Here is a 19,580-nt window from a genome sequence, read left to right on the forward strand (position 1 = left end):
TCTGTTTGTGTCAATAGGGCAGCCTAATGAAGCATGCTGGAGTGTCACAGAACACTTGCCTGCAGATTACTTGATTTGCCAAGTCTTCTCTTTTTTAAATGATACCTGATTCCTCCTTAATAAACAAGGAGGAACACCCAAGGAGAAGAGAAATCAGTGAACCAGCAGATTTTTCTGACATCTAGCTGCTCAAGACAATTCTTAGTATCAGTTTTAACATTATTTTTTCTCTCTCTTTCTATCCCATCTTAACTACCTATTATAAACCTAATGCTGCAGGTCTAATCAACAAATCATGTAATGGAGTTTCAAAAAGGTATAAGCTGTAATGATACCATCGGAGAGAAAAGGGTCACAGCATGAGAGAGGAGGCAATAAGAAACTGCTGAGGACAGGACAGCAAAATTTAATAGCTGTAGTTACTGTGCACACTTTTGTCCGTTTATAGAACAGAACTTTTAAACGAGACAGGCAGATGAGACTAAATGCCTAAATGTGCCAATTCATTGCAGGGTTTTTTGCTGGTCTATAATCTTTTGAACTTAATAGCATCTTGCTCGTGGAAATTAGGCCACTTTAATAATATGTAATCACACATGCACTGCAAACCTGAGTTTTGCTAGACATTACCCGGCAGAGCTATATGCAATGAACGCAAATGTCCGAATCAGTCACAGCAGATATTAAATGGACTTTGACCTGCCAGCTCCTTAGATAACATTTTCCTGCAGCACTAGTCTCCAGAGAAGTCTCCATACTTGATCCTGCGGAGATTGTCTGGAATTCATGTGAAAATGGCCTAAATTGCATCTTTTAAATCATTTGTTAAAGCTGTAGTAATTGATTTTTGGCCATTTGGGGGCAGCACAACAAGCTTTAAATACAACAATGACACATCATTACCTCATAAAATGGATATGGTGTTACCAGAGTGTTCTCTACAAACAAAAAAATTTATACAACTCCACAAAATGTTGGATAATCTGAAGACACAATTCATTTATTTCAAAAGACAGTGAATGACAGACAGTAATGACCTAGAGCTTCCTTGCAGCTGATTGGTCTGCTGGCCATGGCATCACAGATACCTTGGATTTTTCCAAATTCTGCATTTGAACCAGTTTATCAATACAACCAGTGGTAGAAAATGGATAATGGCAACAAACAGATCAAATAAAACAAAATCATTTAGCTTTTTTTCCTTTCCAATGACAAAATGGTTGCAGTAATTATGGTTTATACTGAATTTAATGATCATAGTGCAATGCTTTTTTCCCAACCCATTCCCTTCAAAATCTATCAGTACTGGGAGGCTTTGACCCTCACATAAATAGAACTTTCCCTTTTGTTGGACAACTAATAAGCACCATGTAACGCAAACCAAGCTTTGGTCACAATAATGTTTTTTCTGGGATAGTATTCAGTAGGTCAGAGGTTTTTCCTAAAAACAGCTGATGCAGCTGGAAAATAGGATCATTGAGAGCCGTGAGACTGAACCAAACCAATAAAACTGTGGGCCAGAAAACCAAAACAATGAGCTGAAAGAAAGTAATAGTCAAATACTCTGCAGAACTGAGGGGAATTGCAGAGTCAGGTGATCACTTTCTTTAACAGAATTTTAAAGTTTTTTTTTTTTTTTAAAGTTTACTTTCATCTTTTTTGCCTGTCTTTCTTACTTACATTGCCTTTGAATTTCTTTACAGCTGCAGCAGTGAAGGTAAATGAATTTGAAAAGTATTAGATAGCATTGGTTTGAATCCAAGATGATTCACCAGTTCAGTCACATCCACAGCACAGCACAGCAGCTCAGTGTTATTCTCTCACACTAGAAGGAATGCACTGAACAATTGTATGGGTTCACTTTTATCACTTCAGGATGTTTAATTAGAGCTGGAGGCAAAAAAAAAAAAAAAAAAAGAAAAAAAAAAAAGAACTGGCATTTGTAACAGTTTCAACAGGGCTGGTGTTTATATGTGTAGTCCCATTATGGCACGAGGAAGGGAATATTTGCACAGGTCCATGATCCTGAGCGTGGCAAGCATGAGGTCTGTTGGAGCTCCAACAGATGAGGGCAGGCTGTTAAATCACAATTCAATACACAGTTACACCACAGGAAAAGATCAACATTTACGCCTGTTTACAATGTACAGCATGAACATCCACCCATAACACAGGCCAGCTACATTCCTCTGCCTGCCCACACACAGAGCAGCCTGGACTCATGATGATGTTTCCTCTCTTATTTCTGAAGATAGAGTTTTGAAATTTTAAAATGAGAAAGATAAGCAAAGACAAAAGAACTAATATTAAATGCATGCTTAGCGGTCACAAGGGGGTCTAACACTAAATATCACTTCAGACTGAGAGATTGTATGATGCACTTCCACTGTAAAATTACGAACCTTGGCTACTACGAAAGACAATAAAACGTAGTTGGTTTCTTAAATAAAAATTAATATAGACATTATACAATAACATCATGCCTTTTTTTATACTTATTGTTCATTGCCAAGTCCATTTATTGAACTAAATTGCTTCTTCCATCAGAGGAAAAGGCAGTCCATTCATAAAGGCCAGAGGGGCTGCAGCAGCAGCAGCAGCAGTAGGTTGTTTCTGTCAGCTCCACTCTGGGTAATCTGCCAGTAACCACAGAGGCCAGTACATAGCTGTCATTCCTTTGCTCACTGAAAGCACATTTAGCAACCAACACCTGTTTCCTCCGCTCAGTCTCCACTGTAGGCTGCTCCACTACAGCTCTGCCTGCATCTAGAGCAGCGGGGATTCAACTCCTATGGCTTTTTACACGGCTGTGCTGCTATTTCTGGAATATAGCTAATGGACTATTTTTATTGCCATCACTAACAGTAGTAGTTATCCCAGTCCATGTCATGACTGCAAAGTATTCAGCAACATTTCAACCATTATAAGATGTTAAAACCTTCCCATGGAAGCAGTATGGCATTCTTAAAGGTTCCTTGAAGGGTCAACGTAATGTTCAATACCTTTTTATTTGTTTGTTTGTTTATTTCATTACATGCACCATGCATCATGTAACATGTGCTTGGGATTATATTAACAGGGATGGTATTATACTATACTGGTTGTACTGTTCCAGTGTGATGAAAGACTGAGCTTGGATATTGATGGCAGACAACTGAAATATCTAAGAATGATCTGGAAACAAACCTGAAGGAAAACTGTAATTTTATTTTCATGCTGATGACAGGACTCAACACTAATACACAATTAATACAATACAATTGTAATTTGAATAAAATGGTAGGAATCCCCTATGGAATCCACTGTGACTATTTTAGTGCTAAATCAGTTGAAAAGGAGCTGAAAACACACAGTTACTCAGCAGTGGGGAATCCCTTACTCTGCCACCTGCTTGTCAATCATCCAGGCCTGTATTATGTGACGCTACCTGCTGCTACTGTCACATGCTGAACATAATGACCATACCACACATACCAGAGCCACAGAGGGGCATTCCTGTACAATTGATCTGTCACTGGAACTAGGTTTCCACTGAAGATTTAAACATCTAAAGGATGTTTTTTGGGGGAGATGTGCAGTCATAAGCTATGCTGCATCAAAAAATACAGTAATCAGACCTTTACAGATGAGAGAGAATAGGATTTAAGTGTATAAACTGGGATGATAGGGCAAAAATTTGCTCTGCAGTCCTGTTTTTTTTTTTTGTTTGTTTGTTCAGTATTACATTTCCCCCCACAGATTTCAAATTCTGCTTTTATTAAAAATAGCTTGCAATGCTTTCCTATTTAATTGGCAAAACAGTGCAAGCTGTTTTAGACTGGATGTGCCATACAGGAAGAATAAAGTCTGTTTTTGACACTAGTGTGTAAATATTGCTTTCAGTAGTCATGGCAACTTATTCAAAAGTAAGTTTGAACTCCTTTAGGTAGTTCAGGTTGAGAGCATAATTGAACCCAAATAGCATGAATAAGGTTAATTGGACTAAAGACCATCTCCTCACCGTGCAGGTCAATCAATAACTCTGGCTATGTTTTAGGTCGACCAAATTTTAAAAATAGGATTACAAGATTAAATGGAAGAATAAATGTGTGTGTGTGTGTGTGTGTGTGTGTGTGTGTGTGTGTGTGTGTGTGTGTGATCATGTCAGTAGACAGTGTAATCTCAGGGATAACATGGTGCTTATCCAGCTGATCCCCCACCTCCCTGGGCTCTGACAGGTTGACACCCATCATTCTGCACATTAACTTTGCCTAATTGGCAGGTAATTCCCCACTCCCCTACTGGACCCTCTACTGTTTCCCTATTGTCCTTGTACTCAGCCCCTACTGTCTGGGTCTTTATCCACCAATCTAACCAGGCACCCTGCAGCCAAAGAGCCACTCAGCAAGACTTCTTGTCCAAGCCCAGACACCCAGTGGGTCTTGTCAATGTAACCTGGGGAAGTGAAGTTGGGAGCTTCCTCTGTAATGGTGACCCCCATGCTGAGAAGCTCTCTACTAGGCTGACAGGCGAGCCAGCCCCAAAAAGTTTCAGCCTGTCAGAGTCAGCTGCCAACTCACCAACCCCTTTCCACACACACATCTCTCAAATCACTAAATCTAGAATATTCTGATTATGTTCTGTGGCAGATCTGTTTCACTGTATCTTTCATTAAGATATAGTTAGAATTTTCCACCTATGACTCTTTCTTCATGCATCATCTTAAACCAAGGAACAATCCTCCAGCTAAGATAATGTACAGTGTAACTTTTATTGGATAGATTAAGTGTCTTTTTCAGTGGTGTACTGAGTGACTGTTAAGGGTTTGCTCACACTTCAGAAAACACATTCTATAAAGTGACACCAGCATAAATGTTCTCTTTTTTATGTTACTTCTGTATCTCAAACATACAAACACACACATTCCAGTTGTACTGTAGCTCTCGTCCTACCCTGACAGGTGATTGACAGGTGTTTGCAGAGTCCATTCTGCAAAGTCAGACATGAGACATATGGAAGTCCCACCCTCCTGTCATGTCCACCCTCCCATGAGTCTTTTGTGGTTGAGGTGGAGGTGGCAGGAGCAGTCAGAAGCTTGTCAGAGCAACAGGAAGAGGATAACACACTCCCTCCCTCTCTCTCTCTCTCTCTCTCTCACACACACACACACACACACACACACACACACACACACACAGAGCTTATCTCTCTGTCTCTCTGTCTCTGACTCTCTCTCTCTTACAGGAACAACCCACATAGACTTGTGCTGTCAACCCCCCTGGGAGTGTGTCAGCTGTCATTAACTTCCCAGACTTCCAGTGAGCAGGGGAGCTTCCCCTCACTCCCACCCCCTCACAGGTGACTCTCACTGGGGGCTCCATGCTGGGAATGCCAGCCTCTCTGTTGAAGGTCTCCATCCTGCCAACACAGCCAACTAGAGGCCAGAGAGATGAAAGTGTAAGAGACAGAATTTGTATACATGTATATTAATGATTTTAACATAAATATGTGTGAACAGACATATGACATACATGAGTGTGTATGCATATACATGTTTTTTCTGTAGTTCTGCACCCATTTGGATTTGTGCACATCTACAGTTTTTAGAGTTTTTGTGTTTCTAACTGTTCATGTGTGAATGTTGAATACAGGCATTAATATTGTAAGAATACAGAGCACATAGTGTGTTTTGCTTTAGTGTTTGCATCTTTATCATGTATGTGTGGGGTTATATGGTAGGATTTTTTTAGGGGTGTGTGTGTGTGTGTGTGTGTGTGGTGGGGGTTTGTTGGGGGGCATGTGTGGAATGTGTGTGTGATATAAAGGCGCTCTCCTCACGCCACAATGCTGTCTTTGACAGGCAGGAGAAGGGAAGGCTTTGTTTGGTGACACCACATAGTGTTGTGAATGCCCAACATAGCTGCCATTCCTTTCTCTATGCCCTCCGCCAGGCTACTGGCTTATCAGGGATTCCTCTCCTTTCTGTCTGCCCACGCACACCCCTCACTGTGTGTGTGTGTGTGTGTCTGTATGTGTAAGTGAGGGAAAGAGTTTGTGAAGCGGTGTTGCTAGCACCAGGGCAAATGCAAATGAGCTCTGAGAGGAGAACAGCCCTCTGTTTGATTACATATTTCTCCACAAGTGGACCAATTTGGCTGCCACATTTTTAAACAGTCTCAAGTAGCTGGGCAGCATGGATTTGATTTGATTGTGTCCTTTAAATGAAAATAACTTGGAAACAGGAAAAAAGAATTTTAACGTTATCACAATCGTAATGATGTTAATGATAATGAAAATGACAATATTGATCACAGCAGGGTCCCATTTTCCTGAATCAAAACACTTGAGCTCAAATAGATGCAAATGTCAGTGCACACATGGCCATTGAAACAGAGTCATTATTTTCTAAAGGTGCACTTTGAATATTTAGGGAAAGAAAGGTATTATGAATCAGTTTGTTGAAAACTGTGGCAAGGGGGAGGGTCCAAACGGGCTTTTCTTAGCCTTAGATATATCCTGCTATTTTCATTTATCTATCAAATAAACACCAACATATTTGTTATTTCATAGCTAACATTTCCAAAATAAACAAATGTTCCGTTTCACATTATATCATTGCACATATTTTCACCCTTTACTGTCAAACAATTTTAAAAGTTTATCAGCTTTATCAACTTAAAACCTATTCACTTTGTAACTTGACATGTAAGCCCACCACACAAAATACAGCGGAACAGAAAACATACGTTTGTAGAGATAACTGCACATCTGAATAGTAAATTAATCTAAGGACCATCTTTTTACACTTCCCAAGTATTACGTTCCCTTTTCACATTCATGGTCATTTGAATTTAGACTCCAAAATGTATGCCTTTCAGCAGAGAGAGAAAATGCTAGCAGCACTCAGTCCAGCAGTGAGAACAAGTTGACCATTTGTCCATTCTACGTATTTCATATGTGCAGACTGCCCAGCAAGGGCACATGGATACTCAATCAGACCAACTCTTTTGCCAAACAAAAACAGAAAAACTGGGATACACTAAAATATTTCACGATATGAATGTCTTGATCAGTACCTGGTTTGGAGGGGACCTTACTCATACAACCAGGTTACAAAAGAAACCTTTGATACAGCATGCCTGCTATTGATAGACTTGATTAACTTCAAGGACACACCGACCGCTTGGGCTGGTGTGCAGCTGCACCCACTGCTGTTTTCCCAGTTAAACTAATGATCGAGTAAAATATGTGAAAGCCTGTGATTGGAGCAGTGACCAGAGAAACAGCACTGATTGTGCATGCCTAAACTCCTCAGCTTGTTCCAGAGTTCATGCTTTGTTCCCTTATTTTCCATCCTTTAATCCCTCCTCTCTCATTATGCTGTTTATCTCATAGCTACACTGCAAACTAGTAAGTTGGTGAAGAGCTCATTCTTCTCTCTGGTTTCAGTAATCATACAAGTCCTTCCAGCTCTCACACTAACACAGTTGTTGCCAAGAGGCCTGATACCCAACTAAAAGTAGGTATGGTGCCCACATGTGTGTAAATTAGGAACTCAATACACATTAACTCATAGACACACTCATACATGTACACACAGCTGGGGTGTTGTAATGTGTTTTGATGTGTTTATATGAGCTTTGATGAGCCTTACAGAGGCTTGGCAGGGACAGGACATCAGCAAACTGAGTCAGTACAGTCACTTTTTTTAACTAAAAAAAATTACAGATACACACTGTATGCTTGAAATTTAACTATATGAAATATAAATATTTTGTGTTTCCTTTTATGTATCGCTTTCATTTTTTTAGGTCCCACAAACAGGAACACTTGGTTAACTGGTTCAGTAGAACCTTATCTTCAATCCATAGTCTCTCGTTAGACATCTTGCTGCTATTGGCAATCACTGGGATACCTGAAAGGGTGAGAAGTGACCTCCCTGATCTTAACTTCAGCTGTGTGTTTTTGCATTTTGTTCAAGCCACAAACTGTTCAAAATATCACCATGTTCAAACACAAGGAGGGATCTACAGGTAAAGGGTATAAAAGTTCCCTGTGCCACTTTGGTAGTTGTTTCAACAGGCTTAAGGCCATTTCTTATGGACCCAGAGTTGAAAGGTAGGGCCTTGGATGTCAGCTTATCTCCATCTGGTGGTGAGGTGGATGAGATTGAAGAGGAGGCTGCCAGACAAGCTTGGTACACTCACATGTCTGTTGGGAGACTGCGTGAAACAAATGAGAGGGACCGTCATCTTTGGGAACATGAAGATAGAGGGTGGTGGACACAGTCAAGCTGTGTGCAGTAATTAGAGAATAACATTGATTTCACAAAAACTACCTGGTGATTCACAAGGAAATGGTAGGATGTTACCCCAGCTGTTATGAGAGGGTAACTAACCTTAACTGGGGATCAGAAGATGGAAGGAGCAGTGCAAGGAATTCAATCAACTCAAACCACCAGGTACCATTATTAGTACCTGATTCATACAATGTAATGGCCCTGTAAATCACAAGCTGAGTTATAAATTGTTAGAATTTTTGTATGCTGGAACCCTCTGCACTTGAAACCCCATGATGCTAAACTAGGAGCGTCATTGAAATTAATGACTTTTTCCCTCCTTTTTTGACAATGCTCAGTCTTAAAGACCTCAAAGACCACTGAAGCATTTATTAACAAGTAGACAGTGAACAGCAATGAACAATTTTGAGAGATGCTCATGACCTGACCCTACCAAATCGAGCTCACACATTGGCAAATGAAAATCTGTGGTCTCTGGCAGAAAGTTGCTTATTTGAGCTGTTAAACTGAAAAGGATAAGGAGACCACCAAGACAATTTAGAGAACCCACAGTGTGAAATTTAAAATACCGTCCTGAGAGGAAGGGTTGGTGGATTTGCAAGAACTCTGGAGAATGTAATCAAAGACATTTACAGATGTTGTTATATTCTTGGTGTAGAGTTATGTCAGGAATTTCACCCACTTCTTGCCTTCTTGGAATAAGGATAAGCATAAGGAGAGAGTCAAGCTTTTTTTGGTTATACAGTGTTTATTCAAAACATGACATTTAACAAACCACAATTTTCAAGTTCACAGACAATCCAGTTAAGAGAAGACATGTCATTCTCTCATGATGCCATTTTTCCACATTTAATTGTTTTATCAAACATAAAGCAGAAGTGTTTCTCAATCTAGAGGCCCACTAAATGTTCACTAGTGTTTCTGCTTGGGTGTGGGAGGTGTGAGTTATTCTTGTCACTTTCCTAAAACTGTGCCTTTAGGGAACAATTAGGTTGCTTTTATGTTGTTGTAGCTTATTTCATCACACTCCTCCACTGGTCCTCCTTTGAAGTAAAATACACACACACAAACACACTTAGGCACAAACAGATGATAATATGAACACACAGGGTCCATTAACTCTACCAGTCTCCCAAGAGCCTCCTGCAGTTGAATTGCAGCCATTCCATCAGACTCATCAGCGCTGCTGAGAGAATAATATTAACAAAAAAGAATTAGACTCTTTCTCAACACTCACACACATAAAGACACACCCACATACATACTGGATCTCCACCCAGTGTGTGACATGTACAGTATTTTCTTGCATCTGTACAGGTGTGCATGTGTACACGTGTTATGTGTGTGTGCCTGTGGACATGTGTGGGTTTGTCTTTGTACAGAATGTGTTGTTTTTGTGTATGTAATTCCAAATATATTTGTGTGTACAAGTGGGCTGCACGTGCATGTTTTAAAGCATAAAAGCAAAAAAATGGGGAATGCAGTGACAGTAGAGAGGCATTTCTGTGAGGTATGCTTAGAAGCGTGCCCATCCATGTTCGTGCACGCATGTGTGAGTGTGTTGTGTACTGGCAGACTTGCTGCTCCCACGTCCCTGAGAATGAGGCCAATCAGATTGGACAGACAGTTTATTTCCAAACACTAGAGTCTGGCCTGCTGCCTCACACACATTCCAATACTTCCAGACAGACTTTCAGAAGCAGGAATTAAAAGGCACTGGAGTTGTTAAAACATGACATTCCCAAAAAAGGGCTGCTGGGCCCCGAGTCTGCCCAGAAACATCCCACATGACTCAACCCTGCAGGAATTACAGCACCGCCAGGGTCGCTGGCGAAGGTCCTCTCATAGATACAGTCTCTCTACAGTATTACCCTGCTCTCCTCTCTCTGCTTCTGTCCTTCTACCTCCCCGTCATCATGCTCTCTCACGTATTAGATAATCCTTGACTGAAATGTCTGTCTGTGTTATTGTTTTGTTCAGTCAGAGTTTAAAGGCCTTGCACAAGAGAATGTCAACAGTGGTAATGAAGGAGGGGCAAATGTTGCTCTTCCAACCCAGATTTATTTCAGTGGTGGTGGGGCCAAACATGATGGTGCCTCTGTCACAATCTTTTCTAACCTTTAGGCCACAGCTGGTTACTGCACATACACTGTACATTCAGGATGCACATACAAAACACATGACTACATACTGAACATTTAAAATGAGTTGTGATATACGTGATATACATGAATATATATCATATCTATAAATGGATTACACATAAGTTTATACACTAATATCTGCTGCTGATAAGGGGATTAAATGTAAGATGACTGATTACACAGTATCTGGATAGAATAAACACTGAACAATTTTAAAGCAGTTTTCTGACATGAAAATGAATCCAATTAAACATATTTAATATACGCATATGAAAAATACTATATCACTGTACTGTATCAACCCTCAAAAACCCTTGTACACACACACACACTTGGAGGAATGTTGTGTGTGTTGTGAGTGGGAGTTGAGGTCAAACTTCACTATCTGGGACTGTGTTAATGTATTCAGCTCCTATAGAGGCTGACTTAGGCAGTTATCTTTTAAACAGTGGATCAATTCATCCTGCTAGCAAAAGAGGGCCACTGGCATTAAAAATGGGTCTTTGACACAACTGAAGTGACCATTTCAAAGTTTCAGAGGGGTCAAGTCATGTCCGGTGTTTCCTTGAGAGGCTGCACATACATCACTTCAAGGTCAGGTTCATTAAAAGTACAATATACAAAACAATGTGGTAATTACAGAATCAGGAGACTGGTCTTATCCATACCAGCCCTACAGTTATATCACAGAGAAAGTTACATTTCATTCTTTATTTATTTTTTGAAATGAAATGAAAACAAAATACCATCTTACCTAAAAAGACACTTTAACTTTTTGTCAAAGATGTTTGTTTTATTAATGTTTGTATTCACATCCACAAAGGTAACAGTTTGCAAGAGACAGATGTTTAAAAAAGCAAGAAAGGAAAGAAATGAAAAAATATTTATTTTTTCCCTATGAGTCAACCTCTTTAAAAAAAAACTAGATCCTACATTTGTGATAGTCTAACTCAATTTTGTTAGACCCTCCTTATGCAGTAAATGCTCATGTCAAACTGCATTCCCTTTTGAGAGGCTTTTCAATTTCTTTTCAATAAAAAAAGAAAAGAAAAACCTCTAAAAAATAACCTCAAAATAAACCTGATAATCAAACCAACCCTCCTCTACAGAACATCTCTCTCTTCATGTGTGTTCTAGATTTAAAAAGACCAAATTAGTAAGGCATAACAGCCTTTATTTGGATGGAGCTTATCAGTGGACCTAATGAGAAAGAGAAACACTGTGCCTAATATTTTGCACTTGAACTGTATATCTTCCATGAATGTCATTTAATATAGATGTACGGACACATTTTTGCCCCATATTTGCATATTTTAAGATATATTTTAAAACATATATTGAACCATATGGAAGAAATTAAAACACACACAAGCACACACTGATTGTCTATCAATCATCTGTCAATGATTATCTATACCGCTTATCCATTAAGGGTTGTGGGGGGGCTGGAGCCTATCCCAGCTGACATTGGGCAAGAGGCAGGGTAAACCCTGTACAGATTGCCAGTCCATCGCAGGGCCAACATATATAGACAAACAACCATTCACACCTATGGGCAATTTAGAGTCACCAATTAACCTAACATGCATTTCTTTGGACTGTGGGAGGAAGCCGGAGTACCTGGGGAGAACCTACACAGGCACAGGGAGAACATGCAAACTCCACACAGAAAAGCCCTGGGCGAACCAGGGCTCAAACCCAGATCCTTCTTGCTGTGAGGCAACAATGTTAACATCTATATATAAATGTGAATCTGAACCTATACAGCAACTAAAAAGGAGAAAGCAAGAAAGACAGAAAGAGATTTTTATATACAGAATATAGTACTTGATCAATACCCAACCTGTTCACATAAGAGTTCAAGGTATTTGTCAGGTCATTGTAAATAAAGTTCACAGGCAGTCCTGTTAGTGGTGATTTCAACTTACCCCTAACCCCCTTTACAATTCTTTCTTACCTCGGGCAGTCCAAGTGAGACATCTCTTCCCTATACTGTATTTTTGTCCAAAGAGGGAGCACAACTATTTACTGACAGAAGGAGAACGAGTAACTGTAGAAATCATAAGCATGAGAGAAAAAGAGAAAGGTAAATCAACAGGATTAGGGAGAGGGAGGATAGGATAGAAGATAAGCAATCACTGCAATACAACACTCTGCTATACTTTATGTTATTCTCACCTACTTTGCTATAATCAGTAAATCCCATTTATATTTCAGCGCCGGAATAATTAGACTAATCTAAAAGTCTGATTAAACAATGAATCCACTGAATAATTAAAACATTTTCCTACGTTTCCATCACAAAAAAGTGGGTTCCATGGGGCTTCCCATGAAGTGGATTTTCTTTACTCCTCCTCCCAGTTTCCCGAGACCCCAAGGGCCTTGTACAGTATGTAAGGGGTAAACATTAAAATATTCATGCATCAATTAAATCTGTAGAAATTAATCTAATAAATATAACCTGACAAAGCTATTACAGGTTCTTAAACAGTAGAAGTTATTATGAGGATAAATTCTGCAGGGCTTTTATGGTAATATTGATTGCATGAGCAGTTCTGACTGTTAGAAAACTTAGTGCTGGGCTGGTGAACTACTAACAGTAACTCTTTTTGGGTCAAGTGAGATATTTTTTAAAGGTGTACCGTGAGGTACATTTTGTGCAATCGTGTTTAACATGTCATATTTTGGTTACAATACATTTCTAATTTTTAAGTGTTACTTATTGGATGAAATAAACTGTACAGTACATTTATTGTGTAGTATAGTATAGCAGTCAACTATTTTTTTAACCATAAAAACAGAACAAAAAAAAAGATTCCATTAAAAAAAAAGTCATAATGTTACAACTTTTTATTTAGCTGTTATTTGGTAGAGTTCCTCTTAACCAATTTGAATGTGTCTGCAAGTTCCAGTCATGTCTTTTTAAAGGGTCAGTTCACTCAAATCATAATTTTATATGCTGTTTACAGGGAGGTCAACCAGAACATTGTTTCTCAAATGTTTTTTGGTTCTGCCTTTAGGGTTATTGGTCCTAACTAACCTCTGACATCTGAGAAAATGTGAATATAGATAACTAGTATATCTCAAAGATGAAAGAGTCTTCTTCCAAACTCATAACAATTTTCATCAAAGGCCATTAATGCCCTCATACACTTATGCATTGATCTAATCCTAAGGTATCTATTAGACTTCACATTTTTACAAGCTTATCCCTGTGATATTTAAAATATATATTTTTTTAATATGGAAAAGCCTGTAAAAGTGCCTCGCATGCCCAGGGACGCAATGTCTTGTCCAGGCTCTGAGGCAGTGTAATTGTTCAGGGCCCCCACCCCCCAAAACCCCAGTTCTGTCTTTACAGCCTGCATTAGCATACATAATACTGCTCTGTGGACTCAAAGAGTCATGCCAATTGAAAAGCAATCATTTTCACAGCGGAGGACTGCCATCTCCACTTTAATTGAGTGTGAGAGCACTTGCATGTGTATATGCAAGACTTTGTATCATAAGACTGGAGATAATTGCTTTTGCAATACAACATAGCAATATGTTGTTAATTCAATGATAGGAGCTGATTGCTTTTTGTCTTGTTATGTCCCATGGGCAAGCTTGTGTATTTGTTGTGTTTATCAGAAAACAGAAGGGGCAGACAATAACTGCTGGCCACATCTCTTTAGACTGTCTGTGCTGTTTCTGTAACAATTTTTACACATACACATACAGTACACAAACACAACAAAAATAATTTTAGCTGCATTTTAAAAACAGGGGCCTAGGGGGTTCATAAACTCTACTACAATAAAGAGGAGAATTGCACTTGATATGAATGTCCCACTGTTCAGTGACAATCAAGCTTCAGTTATCTTATTCTATCTGTGGATTGCTTTTGTCAAATTGTAAAGTGGGTAAACAGAGACACGGCTGCATTGTGCAGTCAAAGAATGCCATGTTTGTTCTTTATGAACACCTCTGCAGACACTCAAAGTCCATGAGAGATGTTTTGGTTAAATTTGTGGCTGAAGAGGATATTGATCAAATACAGTAGAAAAACAGGACAGTGGGTATCACTACACCAGTGGGGAATTTCCATTGATTACACGGCCTATAACATTGACAAAATGTAACCCTTAGCCTAACCTATGACCTATGACTCCACTCCAATAACCTAGACACACATGTACACACATGGTTGATGATCCAACATTGTCTCCTTTTGGCACAAATGGACAGAATAGCTCTGAATGAAGAACTTATACAGCCAATTAATATAACACAACAGTAATTTCCATACAAAGTGGACAAAGCAAATAGCTCTCAAATGAGGATCAGTGTTAATATGCTTGCTGACTAATTTCTCTCAACATCAGCGAAACCCTGCAGGGACAAAGTGATTGAATCATGAGAATGTGTATTAATGGCAGTGGCTGCTAATTAGCCAAACAGAGAAAGAGGGCATTAATCTTGAAGCCTAGTTGTAGGCCATTCAAGTCAAGAGGAAACTTGGCACTGCCTGCCAAACATAATGGGTAAATGATACGCTGGTGGCTAGAGAGGGATTCCGGGTGCACCAAGGTTAATCTCTGGATATCCCAAACAAAGACACTTTAATATCTTTATTTTATCCCTGTAGCTCCTGAAAATGTGTCTGTGTTACTTGTAAGTGAGATGACAGTAAGCTGTAGAACTGTATTTTAGAATTCCTAATAGTGTTATTAAAATATTCCAAATTCACTTACCAAGGAATTCAATTATTCAAAATTATTGTTATTTATTTATTTGAATGGATATTAGCAATTCTGTACTGTATTAAAACACTTTATAGTATATTTACAATAATATTAGTGTTGGTGAGATATTTATATGGGAAAATATTAGATAAATCAGGACAAGCTTACAAGTTTCAACACTGGTGATGCAATCAGCTACTCAAAGACAAGTGAGCTAACTGCAGACAAAGTGGGAGCCTATGTTGTCTCTGATGAGGCACTGACACTCACTGGTTCACTGGTGTAACTACACTGTGGCTGAGCAGGGAAAGGCACTTTATCATTAGCCTCAGAAAAACATAGTTTGCCTGAGGACATAAAAACTGAAACCAGATTAAATTTGCTCATTTATAAAACTCAGCTTGATGGAGGTTTTAGCCAAAATGAAAATCTTAATGCCTCTTTCATTCAAATTTAACGCAATATAGTTTCTTGAGGTTTATCAGCTCACTTTTTGCAACAAATACAGTGACAGTCACACAGTCTTTTGTTCCAGTCTATTGGCTTACTATACATGCATTGAAAATGTTTGAACACATTTAAAACAGGTCTGGCTGTCATTTCTAGAAGGCTGACAACCAACAATTAATAACATTGGACCAACATTATTCAATCAACAATATTCAACCAACAATATTCACCACAATGTATCTGAAATCAACTATTCAGTGCCAGAGGGCACTACTTGCAGTGAAGAAAAAGCTTTGACATCACACCACATGATCATTCATCTGCTAAGTTTGGATTGTGTTTGTACGATTGCTACACTCAACACACACAGCTGATTGAACCTGCATTAAGCTGGTTTACCCCACTGGGGTGAAATGGCAAATTTGATGATTAAAATCTCAAAATAAAATATCAAAAACTTGAGTGAAAGTGAAACTATAGCTTGTTTTAGGCATTTAGCAATTACTAGGTCTAGGTATTTTGGAAAATAAAAATCCTGTATAACTTCTTGTCTTAACAGGTTTAACCAGTGGTCTTTGTCAGCATTTAAGCTGTATGTCAACTTGTTCACAGTAAGCACACTTAAATGCATCCTACAGGATAAGTAGGCCTAAGGAGAATGCTGACTGAATGGAGTCAAAATAGTGAAGTTATACATTAAATGAATGTTGTGGTGATATGCATTTATTTTGTGGACTATCAATCTTCCCATTAATACATTCATGCCTCTCATCTGAGCTGCTCACTTTCCACCAGCAGAGGACTCTATTTAACAAAGAAATGCTGAATGAAATATTTCATACATGAAGGGACCACATTACAGATACAGATAATCACTTGCATATGATTTCCCCACGATGACTGGAAACTTCAGCAACTTTTTCGTGTTTGTGCAACAAATATACAACTACTGTGCATTTCAAAAAGCCTATGTCTAAGGAAACAAGTGTTGTATTTTGCTGTTGTCAGCATGATGGAAAGGTGAACCAGACAAACCAACCAACTTAGGAAATATGCAATGCTTTTACTTGATATTCAACACAGGAGCATACATGTAATATAGATAACAATACAGATTTTAAAAGCCGTCATAAAACATTATCTATGGGCTGAACACCCACTTCAAAACATCTTAAATCACAAATATGGCTAGAGTATCTAAGTTTTGTTTGCACTTTTGCCAGATGGGTGTTCAGTTTGAATTGTGATGAGTCTTATTAAGTGTTGTGGAGTGGTGAGTGCTGTGTTGTTGAGTATTGTGCTCTGTTGTACATGTATTGATCTTTGTAAGGGAAATTGCAGCACAGAAGGATATAGTTAACATCAAAGAGAAAAATTTCCAAATCTATGCCACCAAACCCTAAAACATCCAATTGTTGTATGTGTCTTGAACTAAGATCATAATAGCATACCACAGTCAGCTGATTCACAAAACCAGAGGGATCCTTGTCTGGTTTTGGAAACCGCGCAACCATGGCACACAACTCGGTATGGGTATATGTAGAGCCCCCGTAGAGCCCCCCCACCAATTTCTTAATACCTGTAAGTTGCCTTCCATTTCGAGCACAGCTTTAAGACAGAATCAGCAACATGGTCTAAATTAAAAATAACCACTTAGAACCCAGACCTCCTCCCACACAGAGAAGAAGGGGAAGGAGAAAAGCCTTGCCTTCTTATATGATACGAGTCGACTCTGTTGACCTCATTCTCTGTAGTGTTAAGATGTCCTAGTTCACTCCAAGTTGAGATTGCCAAATCTTGGTGATTCTGTCAGGACGTGTGCACACAAAACTAAAGAATGCAGAATTAGTTCTAAAGATGTGATGTCCAACCTTGTCAAAAATCAAATGTATAGATAGTGACTTGTGGACAGTATGAAGATGAGCCTTCTGAACTATTTTGTTGAGTGCTGTGTTGTGCTCTGTACCTTCATTAATCACTCTAGGGGAAATTCAATTTGTGAATGTAGTTTAAGAAAAATTTCCATAAACACCTAAACAGCAGAAATTTAAAAAATAGTAACACTAATGGATACAGTAGATCTGTGTGCATATACACATACAAGTCATAGACATTTGCAACATTTGTGCCTGGCGTTATATGTGACAGTGACAGTTTAACTGTGAGTAGTGTATGGTTGTCATAGGTAGAAGGTATCGGTTGCTGGGGCATTGTAGAATCTGATGGCAAGAAAGAGCCTTCCAAACACTTTGAGGCATGTGGATAGAGTCTGTGGCTGTTTAGGTGGTATAGCTTGCAAAACTTGTGTTCCCAGGACATACATCTTGTCTTAGGTTTACATTGTTCATTAAGAGCCATAGTTTGTGTATAATCAGCAGCTGAACCATGCAAAAGTTCGCAAGCCACTTTGCAAAGAGGTTTGGAAACTTGCAGTGTGCAGGACTTGGTGAGGTCAGATCAGGCCACAGAATTCTAGGTTTCCTGAAGGATGAATATCTGACTTGGAAAAAGAAAAACAATGTTAGTATAAAGCAAGCAAAGATTACAAAGAAATGTATAATATCTGAGAGAACACACCTGAAGGCATCACATGGCACAGAAGCGGCATCATCATCATGATCATCAAGAAGGTTTGGTATAGCTTGGCCTTCCTCTTCTTCCTTTTTCCTCACAGCTGTCCATGACATAGCCTCTCTGGGTCAGGGCATCCCATGTTGATTTTTTGGGAACCACAGGAAACTGCAAAAGCTCATGTAACATCCATCATCATATGGCTTCAGCAACCTACAACTATTCATCCAAAAAAAAAAAAAAAAAAAAAAAAAAAAATGATTTTTTAAATACAATGAGTAATTAAAGTCTGATTTCTTTGAGTGGCATAACCAATTCCACAAGATTTTGTTTAGACATTCCAATTGTACCACTGTATACTAAATTTGTGGTCATTTCAACACATCTGCCTGAAAGTCTAAAACACAAAGCTGGCAACCGGTTAAGACAACCAAGCAGAATTGGATACATCTGAACATGTTGAATGGTTGGATAGCACCTGAAACTCCCTCCACTTACACACACACCTTTCCAACATTGGCTAACAGGTATTTGTGTTGCCCATCATATGTACCTTCCCAGAATCAACAATCTGACTGACACACCTCACGCCATGATTGGCCAGCTTGGTGCATCATTTGGGATAAAGCTTAATCTAGTGTCCTGGTTTGTTATGCAGGAAACTGCTATCAGCCAGCTGTCCAGACAAAGTTCCTCCTCAGCTGACAATTCCATAGCCACCCCAATGTTCCTCTGTCTGCAATAACTCTTGTTTGACTGCACAAAAAAACAATCCCACTGCATTTTCCCCAGGTCTCATTTTCTCTTCATGTGGCATGACAACATTTGCTGCTGCTGTTAACACATTTGCAAAGGGAACCATCTCCTAATTCATCATTATTTTTAAATGTTTTGCAATGCAAGATGTGGCCATTAATGCTTGACCCTAATTTGCCCAAATGCTTCAGACTATTCATACCATCTATAAATAGAAATGTTATACATGCTTTCTTTCTGGCTTATACATTAACTGGGTTTTACATTACTCTTATACAGTTCTTTAAAAACAACTCCAACTGTTGTATGTGCATTGGAGTAACATAATAGCATACCATGGTCAGCTGATTCACAAAAGCAGATGGATCCTTGTCTGGTTTTGGAAACTGCACAACCACAGCACACAACTCAGTAGGGGTCCATGGTCTATATGCTTACTTGTAAGGCTAGGTATTCCCCCCATTTCTTTATCAGCCACAGGGTCTAAATTAGCAATAAGTTGACTGAAAGCATAGACTTCCTCACACACAGAGAAGAAGGGGAAGGAGAAAAGCCTTGCCTTCTTATGTGACATGAGTCGACTCTGCTGACCTTGTTCTCTGTAGTGTTAAGATATCCAAGTTCATTTCTGGTTATTGCCAAGTTTGGGGGAAA

This window comes from Lates calcarifer, linkage group LG1 (genome assembly GCF_001640805.2).
Source record: "Lates calcarifer isolate ASB-BC8 linkage group LG1, TLL_Latcal_v3, whole genome shotgun sequence".
Classification (NCBI taxonomy): Eukaryota; Metazoa; Chordata; class Actinopteri; family Centropomidae; genus Lates; species Lates calcarifer.